This window comes from Saimiri boliviensis, chromosome 3, assembly GCF_048565385.1.
Source record: "Saimiri boliviensis isolate mSaiBol1 chromosome 3, mSaiBol1.pri, whole genome shotgun sequence".
In the NCBI taxonomy this organism is placed as follows: Eukaryota; Metazoa; Chordata; class Mammalia; order Primates; family Cebidae; genus Saimiri; species Saimiri boliviensis.
The window spans coordinates 37,457,710-37,473,798 of NC_133451.1; positions in this window are offsets into that span (position 1 = coordinate 37,457,710).

Genomic DNA, 16,089 nt, shown 5'->3' on the forward strand with positions numbered 1-16,089 from the left:
TAGCCAGCGTGGTGGCAAGTGCCTGTAATCCCACAGGAGGCTGAGGCAGCAGAATTGCTTGACACTAAGAGGCAGACAGAGGTTGCAGTGAGCCGAGATCATGCCATTGCACCCTGGCCTGGACAACAAGAGCAAAACTCTCTCTCTAAATAAATAAATAGAAGAAAAATAAAATAATCCTAGATATGTACTAGGAACCTAAAATATTTTGAAGAGATTTGATAACATTAAAAAGACCAAAAAAGGGTGAAATTAATCATATATTTTATATAATTCACCACATTAAAATATTATTTCACAAGTATTCAATATAAAAAATAACTAGCAAAGACATTTGACATTCTCTCTCTCTCTCTTTTTTTTAATTGTACTTTAGGTTCTGGGGTACACGTGCAGATCATGCAGGATTGTTGCATAGGTACACACATGGCAATGCAGTTTGCTGCCTCCATTCCCCCCATCACCTACATCTGGCATTGCTCCCCATGTTGTCCCTCCCCGACCTCCCCACCCACCCCCGCTGTCTCACCCTTGCCCCCCCCTCAACAGACCCCAGTGTGTGATGCTTCCCTTCCTGTGTCCATGTGTTCTCATTGTTCAACACCCACCTATGAGTGAGAACACACAGTGTTTGATTTTCTGTTCTTGTGTCAGTTTGCTGAGAACGATGGTTTCCAGATTCATCCATGTCCCTACAGAGGACACAAACTCATCACTTCTTATGGCTGCATAGTATTCCATGGTGTATATGTACCACATTTTTCTTGTCCAGTCTATTGTCGATGGGTATTTGGGTTGGTTCCAGGTCTTTGCTATTGTAAACAGTGCCACTATGTACATACATGTGCATGTATCCTTATAATAGAATGATTTATAATCCTTTGGGTATATACCTAGTAATGGGATTGCTGGGTCAAATGGAATTTCTATTTCTAGGTCCTTGAGGAATCGCCACACTGTCTTTTGCAATGGTTGAACTAATTTACGCTCCCACCAACAGTGTAAAAGTGTTCCTATTTCTCCACATCCTCTCCAGCATCTGTTGTCTCTAGATGTTTTAATGATTGCCATTCTTTTTTTTTTTTTTTTTTTTTGAGACGGAGTTTTGCTCTTGTTACCCAGACTGGAGTGCAATGGCACAATCTCGGCTCACCGCAACCTCCACCTCCTGGGTTCAAGCAATTCTCCTGCCTCAACCTCCTAAGTACCTGGGATTACAGGCATGCACCAACATGCCCAGCTAGTTTTTTGTTTTTTGTTTTTTTTTGTATTTTTAGTAGAGATGGGGTTTCACCATGTTGACCGGGATAGTCTCGATCTCTTGACCTTGTGATCCACCCACCTCAGCCTCCCAAAGTGCTGCGATTACAGGAGTGAGCCACTGCACCCGGCTTAATGATCGCCATTCTAACTGGCATGAGGTGGTATCTCAGTGTGGTTTTTATTTGCATTTCTCTAATAATCAGTGATGATAAGCACTTTTTCATATGTTTGTTGGCCTCATATATGTCTTCTTTTGAAAAATGTCTGTTCATATCCTTTGCCCACTTTTGGATGGGTTTGTTTGTTTTTCTTGTAAATATGTTTTAGTTCTTTGTAGATTCTGGATATTAGCCCTTTGTCAGATGGGTAGATTGCAAAAAATTTTTCCCATTCTGCTGGTTGCTGGTTCACTCTAATGATTGTTTCTTTTGCTGTACAGAAGCTCTGGAGTTTAATTAGGTCCCATTTGTCTATTTTGGCTTTTGTTGCCAATGCTTTTGGTGTTTTAGTCATGAAGTCCTTTCCTATGCCTATGTCCTGAATAACCATTCAGGTTTTCTTCTAGGGTTTTTAGGGTGTTAGATCTTACATTTAAGTCTTTAATCCATCTGGGGTTAATTTTAGTGTAAGGTGTCAGGAAGGGGTCCAGTTTCTGCTTTCTACACACTGCTAGCCAGTTTTCCCAACATTTATTAAACAGGGAATCATGTCCCCATTGCTTGTTTTTGTCAGGTTTGTCAAAGGTCAGATGGTTGTAGATGTGTGGCATTGCCTCCAAGGCCACCGTTCTGTTCCATTGGTCTATATCTCTGTTTTGGTACCAGTATCATGCTGTTTTGATTACTGTAGATTTGTAGTATAGTTGGAAGTCCGGTAGTGTGATGCCTCCAGCTTTGTTCTTTTTGCTTAGAATTGACTTGGCTATGTGGGCTCTCTTTTGGTTCCATATGAAGTTTAAGGCGTGTTTTTTTTTTTTTTTTCAGTTCTGTGAAGGTCAATGGTAGCTTGATGTGGATAGCGTTGAATCTATAGATTACTTTGGGCAGTATGGCCATTTTCACAGTATTGATTCTTCCTAACCATGAGCATGGAATGTTTCTCCATTTGTTTGTGTCCTCTCTTATTTCATTGAGCAGTGGTTTGTAGTTCTCCTTGAAGAGGTCCTTTATGTCCTTTGTTAGTTGTATTCCTAGGTATTTTATTCTCTTTGTAGTATTTGTGAATGGGAGTTCACTCATGATTTGGCTCTCTGTTAGTCTGTTATTGGTGTATAGAAATGCTTGTGGTTTCTGCACATTGATTTTGCATGCTGAGACTTTGCTGAAGTTGCTTATCAGTTTAAAGAGACTTTGAGCTGAGATGATAAGGTCTTCTAAATATACAATCATGTCATCTGCAAGTAGAGATGATTTGACTTCCTCTTTTCCTAATTGAATACCCTTGATTTCTTTTTCTTGCCTTATTGCTCTGGCCAGAACTTCCAATACTATATTGAATAGGAGTGGTGAGAGAGGGCATCATTATCTAATGCCAGATTTCAAAGGGAATGCTTCCAGTTTTTGCCCATTCAGTATGATGTTGGCTGTTGGTTTGTCGTACATAGCTTTTGTTCTTTTGAGATATGTTCCTTCAATACCTAGTTTATTGAGAGTTTTTAGCATAAAGGGCTGTTGAATTTTGTCAAAGGCCTTCTCTGTATCTATTGAGATAATCATGTGGTTTTTGTCTTTGGTTCAGTTTATGTGGTTGATTACACTTATAGATTTGCATGTGTTGAACCAGCCTTGCATCCCCAGAATGAAGCCTACCTGATCGTGATGATAAGCTTTTTGATGTGCTGTTGCAATCGGTTTGCCAGTATTTTATTGAAGATTTTTGCATCTATATTCATCATGGATATTGGCCTGAAGTTTTCTTTTTTTGTTGAGTCTCTGCCAGGTTTTGATATCAGGATGATGTTGGTCTCATAAAATGATTTGGGATGTATTCCCTCTTTTGGGATTGTTTTGAATAGTTTCAGAAGGAATGGTGCCAGCTCCTCTTTGTACATCTGGTAGAATTCAGCTGTGAACCTGTCTGGACCTGGACTTTTTTTGGTTAGTAGGCTGTTAATTGCTGCATCAACTTCAGCCCTTGTTATTGGTCTGTTCAAGGTTTCAACTTCTTCCTGGTTTAGGCTTGGGTAGGTGCAAGTGTCCAGAAATTTATCCATTTCTTCCAGGTTTACTAGTTTATGTGCATAGATTTGTTTGTAGTAGTCTCTGATTGTAATTTGTATTTCTGTGGAGTCAGTGGTGATATCACCTTTATCATTTTTTATTGCATCTATTTGATTCTTCACCCTTTTCTTTTTTATTAATCTGGCTAGTGGTCTGTCCATTTTGTTGATCTTTTCAAAAAACCAGCTACTGGATTTATTGATTTTTTGAAGGATTTTTGTGTGTGTGTCTATCTCCTTCAGTTCTGCTCTGTTCTTGGTTATTTCTTGTCTTCTGCTAGCTTTTGAGTTTTTTTTTTTTTTTTTTTTTTAAATCTTGCTCCTCTAGTTTTTTCAATTTTGATGATACAGTGTCAATTTTTTATCTTTCTTCACTTCTCTGATGGGTATTTATTGCTATAAATTTCTCTCTAGACATTGCTTTAAATGTGTCCCAGAGATTCTGGTATGTTGTATCTTCATTCTCATTGGTTTCAAAGAACATCTTTATTTCTGCCTTCATTTCATTGTTTATCCAGTTGACATTCAGGAGCCAGTTGTTCAGTTTCCATGAAGTTGTGTGGTTCTGAGATAGTTTCTTAATTCTGATTTCTAATTTGATTGCACTGTGGTCTGAGAGACTGTTTGCTATGATTTCCATTCTTTTGCATTTGCTGAGGAGTGATTTACTTCAAATTATGTGGTCGACTTTAGAGTAGGTAACATGTGGTGCTGAGAAAAAGGTATGTTCTGTGGGTTTGGGGGTGGAGATTTCTGTAGATGTCTATTAGGTCCACTTGGTCCAGATCTGAGTTCAAGTCCTGGATATCTTTGTTAATTTTCTGTCTCGTTGATCTTTCCAATATTGACAGTGGAGTGTTAAAAATCTCCTGCTATTACTGTGTGGTATTCTAAGTCTCTTTGCAGGTTGTTAAGAACTTGCTTTATGAATCTGGGTGCTCCTGTATTGGGTGCATATATATTTAGGATCGTTAGCTCTTCTTGTTGCATTGATCCTTTTACCCTTATGTAATGTCCTTCTTTGTCTCCTTTAATCTTTGCTGGTTTAAAGTCCATTTTATCAGAGACTTGGATTGCAACTCCTGCTTTTTTTTTTTTTTTGCTCTCCATTTGCTTGATAAATCTTCCCCCATCCATTTATTTTTAGCCTATGTGTGTCCTTGCATGTGAGATGGGTTTCCTGAATACAGCACATCAATGGGTTTTGATTTTTTATCCAATTTGCCAGTCTGTGTCTTTTGATTGGGGCCTTTAGCCCATTTACATTTAAGGTTAATTTATGTGTGAATTTGATCCTGCCATTTTGATGCTAGCTGGTTGTTTTGCCTGTTAGTTGACACATTTTCTTCATTGTGTCAATGGTCTTTACCATTTGGTACATTTTTGGAGGGGCTGGTACTGATTGTTCCTTTTCTTGATTAGTGCTTCTTTCAGGAGCTCTTGTAAGGCAGGCCTGGTGGTGATGAAATCTCTCAGCAATTGCTTGTCCATAAAGGATTTTCTTTCTCCTTCACTTATGAAGCTTAGTTTGGCTGGATATGAAATTCTAGGTTGAAAGTTCTTTTCTTTAAGGATGTTGAATATTGGTCCCCACTCTCTTCTGGCTTGTAGGGTTTCTGCTGAGTCATCTGCTGTGAGTCTGATGGGCTTCCCTTTGTGGGTAGCCTGACCTTTCTCTCTTGCTGCCCTTAGTGTTTCTTCCTTCATTTCAACCTGGTGAATCTGATGATTATGTGCCTTGGGGTTGCTCTTCTTGAGGAATATCTTTGTGGTGTTCTCTGTATTTCCTGTACTTGAATGGTGGCCTGCCTTGCTAGATTGGGGAAGTTCTCCTGGATAATATCCTGAAGAGTGTTTTCCAGCTTGGATTCATTCTCTCTGTCACATTTGGGTACACCTATCAAACATAGATTTCGTCTTTTCACATAGTCCCATATTTCTTGGAGGCTTTTTCATTTCTTTTCACTCTTTTTTCTCTATTCTTGCCTTCTTGTTTTATTTCATTGAGTTGATCTTCAGTCTCTGATATCCTTTCTTCTACTTGATCAATTCAGCTATTGAAACTTGTGTATGTTTCACGAAGTTCTCGTGCTGTGTTTTTCAGCCCCATCAAGTCATTTATATTCTTCTCTAAGCTGTTTATCCTAGTTAACATCTCATCTAACCTTTTTTCAAGGTTCTTAGTTTATTTGCATTGGGTTAGATCATGTTCTTTTAGCTATGAGAAGTTTGTTATTACCGACCTTCTGAAGCCTGTTTCTGTCAATTCATCCAATTCATTCTCCATCCGTCTTTGATCCCTAGCTGGTGAGGGGTTTTGATCCCTTGGAGGAGGAGAGGTGTCCTGGTTTTTGGTGTTTTCCTCCCTTTTGTGCTGGTTTCTTCCCATTTTAGTGGTTTTATCTACCTGTGGTCTTTGTAGTTGGTGACTTTCAGATGGGGTCTCTCACTGGATGTCCTTTTTGTTGATGTTGAAGCTATTTCTTTCTGCTTCTTAGTTTTCCTTCTAACAGTCAGGCTCCTCTGCTGCAGGACCACTGGAGGTCCACTCCAGACCCTGTTCACCTGGGGATCACCCGCAGGGGCTGCAGAACAGCAAGGGTTGCTGCAGGTTTCTTCCTCTGCTGTCCTAATCCCAGAAGGGTACCTGCCTGATGTCGGCCTGAGCTCCCCTTTATGAGGTGTCTCTTTGTGTATATGGGGGGTTGGGGAGCTTCTTAAAAAGACAGTCTGTCCCTTATAAGAGCTCAAGTGCTGTGCTGGGAGCTCCGCTGTTCCGTGCAGAGCTGCTGGGCAGGTACCTTTAAATCTGCTGCAGCTGAACTCATAACCGCCTCTTTTCCCAGGTGCTGTGTCCTAGGAAGGTCAGCTCTATTTATAAGTCCTTGTTGTGCTGCTGCCTTTTTTTATAGAGTAGTCTAGTCACAGTCTGCCAGCAGAGGCATTGCTAAGCTGCTGCAGACTCTGCCCTGTTGATGTGTGAACTGCCTCGGTCATGGCTCCTGGCAGACTGCCTTGGTAGTGTGGGATGCCCTTCCCCCCACTGAGCTGGATACTCCTGGGTCCAGCTGCGCTTGCTGTGAAACTCTCAATCCAGAGCATTTCAGATTGCTCGTTTTGTTCCCCTGGCTCCCTATCTTAGCCCCATCCCTTTCAGTTGAATGAGTGGCTCTATTTCCCAGGTTTTCTCGGTGCCAGCTGAAAAGGCAGCCCAGACTTGTGTGAATTTCTGTGCGCTGACAGGGCACCAGCTGAAACTGCAGTGCTGAAAACTCGTAGCACTTTTCAGCCAGAGAATCTCCTGGTCTATGGGCAGTGAAAACTTGTTTGGAAATGCAGTGAGCACTCACCCTCTGTGCCACTGTCGCTGGGAACAGCACTCCGGAGCTGTTCTTATTCAGCCATCTTGGATCAGTCTCCTGACATTCTCTTTTTATATTCATGTCTCTGAATCCTGGTGTATATTTTACACTTACAGCACATTTCAATTCAGGCTTGTCACATTTCAAGCATCCAATAGCCATACATGCCTAGTGGCTACCATATTGGGCAAATAGAACTAGAGCTTCAGGTGAATAAATGACAGTCCTACAATTAGCCAACAAACTTGAACTCTAATGTACCCACAAAACTTCCCCTAATGATGCCAAATATTGATATTTCTCATCTCTCATTTCGCCGTGTGCTACCCCCTGACTCCAGCCCTCACTTCCCTTTTCAACTGACCCTGCTCACTCTGGAAATGGTCCTCTTGTAAGAGCGATCACTCAGGACCTGCATCCTCAGAAATTATCTCAGAGGCTTTAAGGACAGGAAAGGAATTGTGTATATATTAGAGATGTGACGGGGAGAAAAGGAGGACAAATAAATATTAAAGAAAAATTAAAGAGAAAAAGAGAGAAATGGAAGAGAAAAGCACCAGAAAGAGACGATCAAAAGAAGAAAGCAAAAAAGAGAAAGAACGGGAAAAACAAACAGAGGAAATTCGGATGGAAAGCAAAGAACAAGAAAGAAATGGAGAGAAAAAGAAGGGATAAAATAAAATACAGGGCCAAACAAGGGAGTGGTAAAGAGAAAAGAGTACAGATGAAAAGAGGAAAGTCTGGATTTCTCATCCAGGTCTAGATACCTTTATAACTTTATTAATTAGTTGCTTAGCATTGCTCTTAGACAGAGTTTCAGGGCTTAATCATTTACCAAATATCCAAAAAGACATGTCAGCATGAGGAATTCCCCCTGGACTTCCTTGTTTGTACCACACCACATGCCACTGTTTCTTCCACTGAATATGAAAAATTATATACTGAATTATGCTTACTAAAATATATTTCAGTACATCCAGGGCTCCCCTAGAGCCAGCTTACACCAGTTCATAAAAGCCCCTTTTTAATTTTCAAGAATTTTGTGAGCCAGTTGTTAAAAAACAGTCATTATTAAAAATGAAATTATATATACCTGCATTTAAATAAACTAAATTTGGGGCCAAGTGCAGTGGCTTATGCATGTAATCCCACACTTTGGAAGGCCAAGGCAGGAGGATCCTTTGAGGCCAGGTGTTCAAGGCCAGTCTGGGCAACATAGCAAGAGCCCATCTCTACAAAAAAATTTTAAAGATGGATGAGCTAGGTGGAGTGGCATGCCCATATTCCTAGCTACTTGGGAGGCTGAGGCAAGAGGATTTCTGCAGCCCAGGAGTTCAAGGTTACAGTGAGCTATGATTGTGCCACTGCACTCCAGCATGTTATTTATGTCTACTGTATCTGTACGGTGGAAACACTTTACAACGAATGGTATACTTGCACATCTCTTTCCAACTCCACCTTCAGTGATGTCACATTGGTACCTTGAAATCAACCACAGTAGGAGTATTTACACCATAAAATTGGCAAACACTATAAATTAGTTTCGCCTAATTTTCTAGACTTATAAAAGTAATGAAGAAAACGTTAATAATTTGTCAAAGCTTTTTCTTTATTGTTTTGCCTAATTTTCTAGACTTATAAAAGTAATGAAGAAAACGTTAATAATTTGTCAAAGCTTTTTTTTTATCTGCGAATCTGTTGTTAAACATTTACCAGCACACCACTGCAGCTGGTATCATTTATATCTAATTTAAAAAAGAAAGCATTTATCCAACTCAATGGTTTATGGGTTTGTTTTGTTTTTTGAGATGGAGTCTTGCTCTGTCACTCAGGCTGGAGTGCAATGATGTGATCTTGGCTCACTACAACCTCCGCCTCCCAGGTTCAAGTGATTCTTGTGCCTTGGCCTCCCAAGTTGCTGGGATTACAGGCACATGCCACCATGCTTGGCTACTTTTTGTATTTTTAGTAGAGCTAAGATTTCACCATGTCGCCCAGCCTGGTCTTGAACCCCTGACCTCAGGTGATCCACCTGCCTCAGCCTCCCAAAGTGCTGTAATTACAGGCATGAGCCACTGCGCCTGGCCTCAATGGTTTACTTTTTAAAAGAGCAATATTTTGGCAGAGATTTAGATATGAACTCTGAGTTTTGGTTAAATCAATGTTCAGTATTTACATTATTGTGACCTATGCAATATTGGGCTTCACTAAAATCTACATTATACACTATGATTACTATCTATGATTAAACCTTTTGGTTTTCTTCTAGTTAATAATTGCCTTGCATTTTGTTTTGTTAGTTTTCAATGTTTCTATGATAATTTTCCTCATATTCCCAAATAGCTCTCAAGTAAAAAATGTAATTTAATGAAATCTATCAAATAAACAATCACCTCTCTCAAATTACCTTCTGTCATTTTGTCCCAGTATGCACCGGATTTCTGCAGAGCTGACATCCTCTCACTTCGAGTTGCTGCTACCCTGGAAAGCCATTGCTCCTCTCTCTTGTATTAGATCTCTTACTTCTTGGAATGCACAGCATCACCTTTCTTGGTTTTTATCCATTATAGTGGAACTCATCATCCAGCAGTCTCCTGAAAGAATGCATTGATAGTTTAATTTGGAGGGAGAACTTGAATGTCATGCCTCATATTTGACTGATTGCTTGGCTGGATATAAAGTTATAAGTTGCAAATAATTTTCCCACACAATTTTTGAAGGTATTGTTCTATTATCTTCTAGCTTCTAGCATTGTATTGAGAGATGTATGACCATTCTGATTTCTGATGCTTTGTATGTAACCTGGTTTCTTTTTTCTTTCTCTCTCTCTCTGGGAGCTTTTAGTATTGTTGTCCCTGGTGATCTCAAATTTCAAGAGAAAGTTCCTCGGTTTGGGTCTTTGTACTGTTCATTTTGCTGGGTACTTTTAGGAGATTCATGTCCTTCGGTGGGATTTCTCTTGTCTTATTTTTTTATAATGTCTTCACCTCATCTCTTTTTCTGATTATGGAACACCTATTAGATGGATGTGGACTTCCCAGACTCAGGCTCTTATTTCTTATTTTTTCTCTTGCGTTGGCAATTAGTCATTTTGTTCTAATTTCACAGAAATTCCTTAATACATTTTCCAATGTTTCTATTTCTTCAGGTAAGGGACTATCAAACTTTTTAAGTTCTAAGAGGTATCTGTAACTTCAAGTTGTCTTAGAGGAAAGACAAATGTTCTCATAGGTGTGCCTATATCATTACAGATGGCACTTCTGTTCCCTGGCTCTCAAGCTTGTTTGGGACCTTGTTGACTAACTTTGACAATGAATTTTTATTAAGGCTTGTCATCCACACGGGTGCATGTTTACTTGGGGAATTCAAGAAGCAACTCTGTCCTAGTAGGATGCAGTCCATCTCTCAGTTCCAGGACAGCCAAGGAGAGCAGTGCCAGCTCTAGTCCAAAGTGACAGGGAGCTACTAGAAGAAGCAGTTCAGGAGAGAATGTGAGTCAGCCAGGCAGTCCAGCTCTTTTCTGAAATCACAAGGAGGAACTGTTTTCCTGTAACCATAGGGTTGGGGACCTGAGTCATTTTACTTAAAATGAAAAGGAAGTGGTAACCCATAAAATGAGAAACCCAGGGGACACTTAGGCTGCATTAATGAAGCTGACATTTTTTTATGTTTGTTTTCTAACTGGATCCTGTTTTGAACTGGCCATGCTTATTGCCCACATATCAATGGAGACCTTAGTGCTTTTCTATTTTATTCTATTAGTTCTTGATATATATGAATTTCATCTATGATATTTGCTAGCACTTTCCTTTCAATTTCTTATTTCCCCATTTGCCATTTTCAGTTGTTTTGTCTGCCTCATTTGTTCATTTGCTTCTTTAACATGGAGCTGTTCTCAGTTTGTAAGTTTTGTCTCTTTTCTGATTTTATTTCATCTTAGAAAGCCCAGGATAATCTAGATGAAACATGACCAGCATTTCAGCTCCAGCTTCATATTTGGTGGTATAAGATAATAAGGATAAGACGAATGATGATAATGACATAATAATAACTCTAACATTTATTGAGCTTTTGCTTCATGCCAGGAACTGTTCTTTGCCATTATATGTATTAACTCATTTAATCCTCCTAGCAATAGTATGAGACAGGTATTTTCATTACTCTCATTTTACTTTTCCACAATAATAAAGCAGAGAAGGAGTACATAACCACCCAAAGTCACTGGAAGAAGGTGGAAGAAGCAAAATTCAGGCTGAGGTCTGAAATGCTCCTTTTCCCCACTGTGTCTGCCACCTCTAGAGTGAATAGCCGGGACCCTGATATAGGTCAGTTACACACACTCTACCACTGATTGCTAAAACAACTGGATGAGAGAGGTACCAGTATTATACTCATTTTGTAGATGAGAAACAGGAAGCTAGGAAAGGTTAAGGAATTCATCCATGGACAGAGGATTTGCGCCCTCTCTTTTCTCTTCTACAGAGAAATTGAGCCAGGATTTAACCCCAGCATGTCTGTTTACAAAGCCCAGCTTTAGAACCTTTATTCTCTTTTTTTTTTTTTTTTTTTTTTTTTGAGAAAAAGAATAATAAGAAAAAGAATAAAGAAGAGGAAGAAAGAGAAAGAGGAAGAGGGAGAGAGAATGGGGGTATTGCTTTGCTGCCCGGGCTAGAATGTAGTCTAAATATGGGTATGCCTATAATTGTCCCTAATAATGGAGACATGAAAGAAAATGAGGGAAGAGAGTAACAAACAAGGAGCCAACCAACATTTCGTTTAAACTTCTAAGTTGATATGATGTGGTACTGATAAGAGTGTATATTTTGTGTAAAGTGGAGAGTTCTATAAATGTTAATTACGTTTACTTGTTCCAGATCTGAGTTCAAGTCCTGGATATCGTTATTAATTTTCTGTCTCATTGATCTGTCTAATATTAATGTTGAAGTCTCCCACTATTATTGTGTGGGAGTCTAAGTCTCTTTATAAGTCTTGTGTGTCTGGGTATTCCTGTATTGGGTGCGTGTATATTTAGGACCTTTAACTCTTCTTGTTGTTGCATTAATTCTTTTATCATTATATAATGTCCTTCTTTGCTTCTTTTGATCTTTGTTGCTTTAAATACTATTTTATCAGAGGCAAAAATTGTAACTTCTGCTTTTTATTTATTTATTTTTGCTCTCTGGTTGGTTGGTAAGTCTCTCTCCATCCTTTGTTTTGAGTCTTTGTGTATCCTTGAATGTGAGATGGGTCTGGATGCAGCATACAGTTTTAGTTTTTTGTCCAAATTGCCTGTCTTTGAATTGAGGAATTTAGTCAATTTAAATTTAGAATTGATAATGATATATGTGAGTTTAATACTGTCATTTAATATTAGCTGGCTCTTTTGCCCATTAGTTGATGTAAATTCTTCATTATATTGGTGTTTTTTACTTTTTGGTATTTTTTAGAAAGGCTGATACTGTTTGTTCCTTTCTATGTGTAGTGGTTCTTTCAGAAGCTCTTGTAAAGCAGGCCTGGTGGTGATGAATTCTCTGAGTGCTTGCTTGTTCACAAAAGACTTTATTTTTCCTTCACTTATGAAGCTTAGTTTGGCTGGATGTAAAATTCTTGGTTGAAAGTTCTTTTCTTTAAGGATGTTGAATATTGGTCCCCACTCTCTTCTGGCTTGTAGGGTTTCTGCTGAGAGATCTGCTGTGAGTCTGATAGGCTTCCCTTTGTGGGTAACCTGACCTTTCTCTCTGGCTGCCCTTAGTATTTTCTCCTTCATTTCAACCCTGGTGAATCTGACGATTATGTGCCTTGGAGTTGCTCTTCTTGAGGAATATCTTTGTGGTATTCTCTGCATTACCTGGAGCTGAATATTATCCTGCCTTACTAAGTTGGGAAAATTTTCCTGAATAATGTCCTGAAGCATATTTTCCAGCTTGGATTCATTCTCTTCGTCACATTCAGGTACACCTATCAAGCGTAGATTAGGTCTTTTCACATAGTCCCATATTTCTTGGAGACTTTGCTCGTTCCTTTTTATCCTTTTTTCTCTAATCTTGTCTTCTAGTTTTATTTCATTGAGTTGGTCTTCGACCTCTGATATCCTTTCTTCTGCTTGATCAATTCGGCTGTTAAAACTCGTGCATACTTCACGTAGTTCTCGTATTGTGTTTTTCAGTTCCATCAATTCACTTATTTTCCTCTCTAAATTTTGTATTCTTGTTGACATTTCGTCAAACCTTTTTTCAAAGTTCTTAGTTTCTTTAGATTGTGTTAACATAAGTTCTTTTAATTCACAGGAGTTTCTTATTATCCACGTTTTGAAGCCTGCTTCTGTAATTGGAACACACTCGTTCTCCATCAAGCCTTGTTTCGTTGCTGATGAGGAACTGGGATCCCCTGCTGAGGGAGAGGCATTCTGATCTTGGGTATTCTCAGCCTTTTTTGGCTGTTTTCTTCCCTTCGTTGTAGATTTATCCATCTGTGGTCTTTATAATTACCGTCTTTGTAATTGGGTTTCTGAGTGGACATCCAACTTATTGATTCTCAGTGCCGAAATCTGAGCAACCCACTGCGCCGACCAAATCAGCGGCGTTAAGATGGATGGTGCCTTTCTGACTCTGCACCAAGAACCGACGCTCCGAGGCGCCGGCAAAACCGCCTCCCCGGTCACAAGAGTCGCGCTGGCGACCCGTGGGGCTCCTCCGCTGGGAATCTCCTGGTGCGTGAGCAACAAGAATTCATGTGAAGGTATGGCGTCCTCTCGTTCTTTGTGTTTTCAGTGGGAGCTGCAGTCCCGAGCTGCTAGTGATCAGCCATCTTGGATCTAGAACCTTTATTCTCTACCTTTCCACTGGAAGAGACCTATTTTTGGTCTCCTAAGCCCCATTTCCTTATTTGTTGGTTTTAAGTTTTTCAAGTACAGAAAAGTATAAAAACAAGAACAAACAGCAGTTGCAGGCAAGCAGTGATAATATTTTAATATTTCATCTAGACCATTTTTATGCATATTTTAACCTCGTTGAAATCATACTGTACATATAATTTTGTAGTATGCTTTTTATTTACGTCATAATATAAGCATAGCTCATTGTAGCCTCAAACTCTTGGGCTCAAGCGATCCTCCTGCATCAGTCTCCTGAGTTGCTAAGATTACAGAAACTGAGCCACCACACCAGGCCCAGTACATTTTTTAATTGTAGTAGAAAAACACGTAATATAAAATTTACCATCTTAATCCTATACATTATTTGAAATGGTTGTACAATATGTCACTGAACACACTTCTTCATTGTTAGAAATTTGGAGTGCTTCAAATTTTCCATGGTTGCTAATGACCCTACAGTTAATACACTTATAAATAAATATTTGTTCACATTTCAACTTATTTCCTTAAGACACATTCCTAAAAGTGGAACTGACAGATCAAAGAGTATTTTCAAATGTTACATATATATACATATATATATATGTATATATATATCTCCAAATTACTTTGCCCTCCTATTATTGCCATGTGAAATGTACATCCCACTGTAGTTTTACTAGTATCACAGGCTGATAAAATGGAACCAGGTTAGTCTCAACTTTGGTGGAGGTCCCCCAAGTGAAGTGTGAGACTAGGTAACCGGCTTTGTGACCTTTGCTAACTACTCATCTCTAGCCAATAAAGGGGCGAGACTGAGAGGAGGCATACATCAGAAGAGGATTTTGGAGACAGGTTTTGGTATATTATGAGTTTTATTTACCCTCAAGAAGGCTGGGTGGGGTGTGCTCCCTCTGACCTCGGTTCTAGGGAAAGGGCTTCAACGGTACTGCTTGGAAAGCTCGCTGTGTGAAACGTGTACCAGTCTTTAATTTATACCTGGAAATCTAAAGGTCTTGGCTAGCTACTCTAAGACTGTACTTTACAAATAATGAATCTATGTTTAGAAAGTTTAAGTAACTTGTCCAAGTTCATCCACAAATAAATGACTGAGCTGGAATTGAAACCCAGACCTAATTCAGGGCTTGTGTGTTTACCCATTCTGTAATACTTCCTCGCATTTATCTGTGAAATCTTTCTTATTTTCATTGATATTTATCCATACTTTGACCTGAATTCTTCATCTTCCAACTTTGAATTCTTTGGCAGGAGACTCCACCAAAACAATTTCAACCTCCTGCCAGCTTCCTTAAAACCACTTATGAGATCAGCTATTTATATATAGGACTAGTCTAACATCTAAACATTTTGCGTTTGTTAAATAAACTCTAAGTGACTTTATGCTCCTTTCAGAGAATTCTTTTTCAGATTTACAGGGTGTGACAAGTTGAATTGTGTCTCCAGAAATTCATATGTTGAAGTCTTGAACCCCAGAACCTTAGAATTAGACTTTCTTTGGAAATAATGTTGTCAGGAGACATACTTAGTTAAAATGAGGTCAACAGAGTGGGCCCTAATCCAATATAGTTGGTGTCTTTGTTAAAAAAAGAAAAAAAAAAAGAAAGAAAATTTCGACACAGAGACAGACAGGCATAGAGGGAAGACGATGTGAAGAGACAGAGTGAAGACAGTCATTTATGAGTTAAGAAAAGAGGCTGGGTTGTCCACAGTTGAAATGGATCATTCCTTCTCTCCTCTCAAAAAAAGCCAACCCTGCCAACACCTTGACTTTGGACTTTCAGCCTCCAGAACTATGGGAATAAATTTCAGCTGTTTGTTTAGGCCACCCAGTTTGTTAAAATAGACTTTGTTAAAAAGAACTTGAAAATGAATACACAGCTGCTTGCTGAGCAGTTGAAACTTGGTTATGAAATCTTGAAGTTCAATACAGAAAGTGCAATCATCCTAAAGAAAATGGGAAAATCCAGTTCTTACAATTTTTGCAATTTCATTACATAACAACAGTTCTCCTATTTTTAGCATACACTTAATGGTTTGAATTTCCATCCCACTATTATGCTTCAAAGACGTTTAAATAATGACTTTCCTGTAACCCCAAGCTCTAACTCCATGGTTTGACTTTCAAGATCCTTGACAATGTGATCTTAAATATAACTTTCCACACTCCTAACCTACTGTTGTTTTCATGAACCTCATGATCCAGTCCAACTGAGACACCAGTCCAAGAATAGGCCCAGGTATTCCTGCCTTTGCTGTCTTTATCATTCTGTTTAGAATGGCCTTTCCATTCTTCATCATTACACATTGAAAAATCCAAAGTTAAAGTCTTCCTTCATTGGCCGGGCGCGGTGGCTCAAGCCTGTAATCCCAGC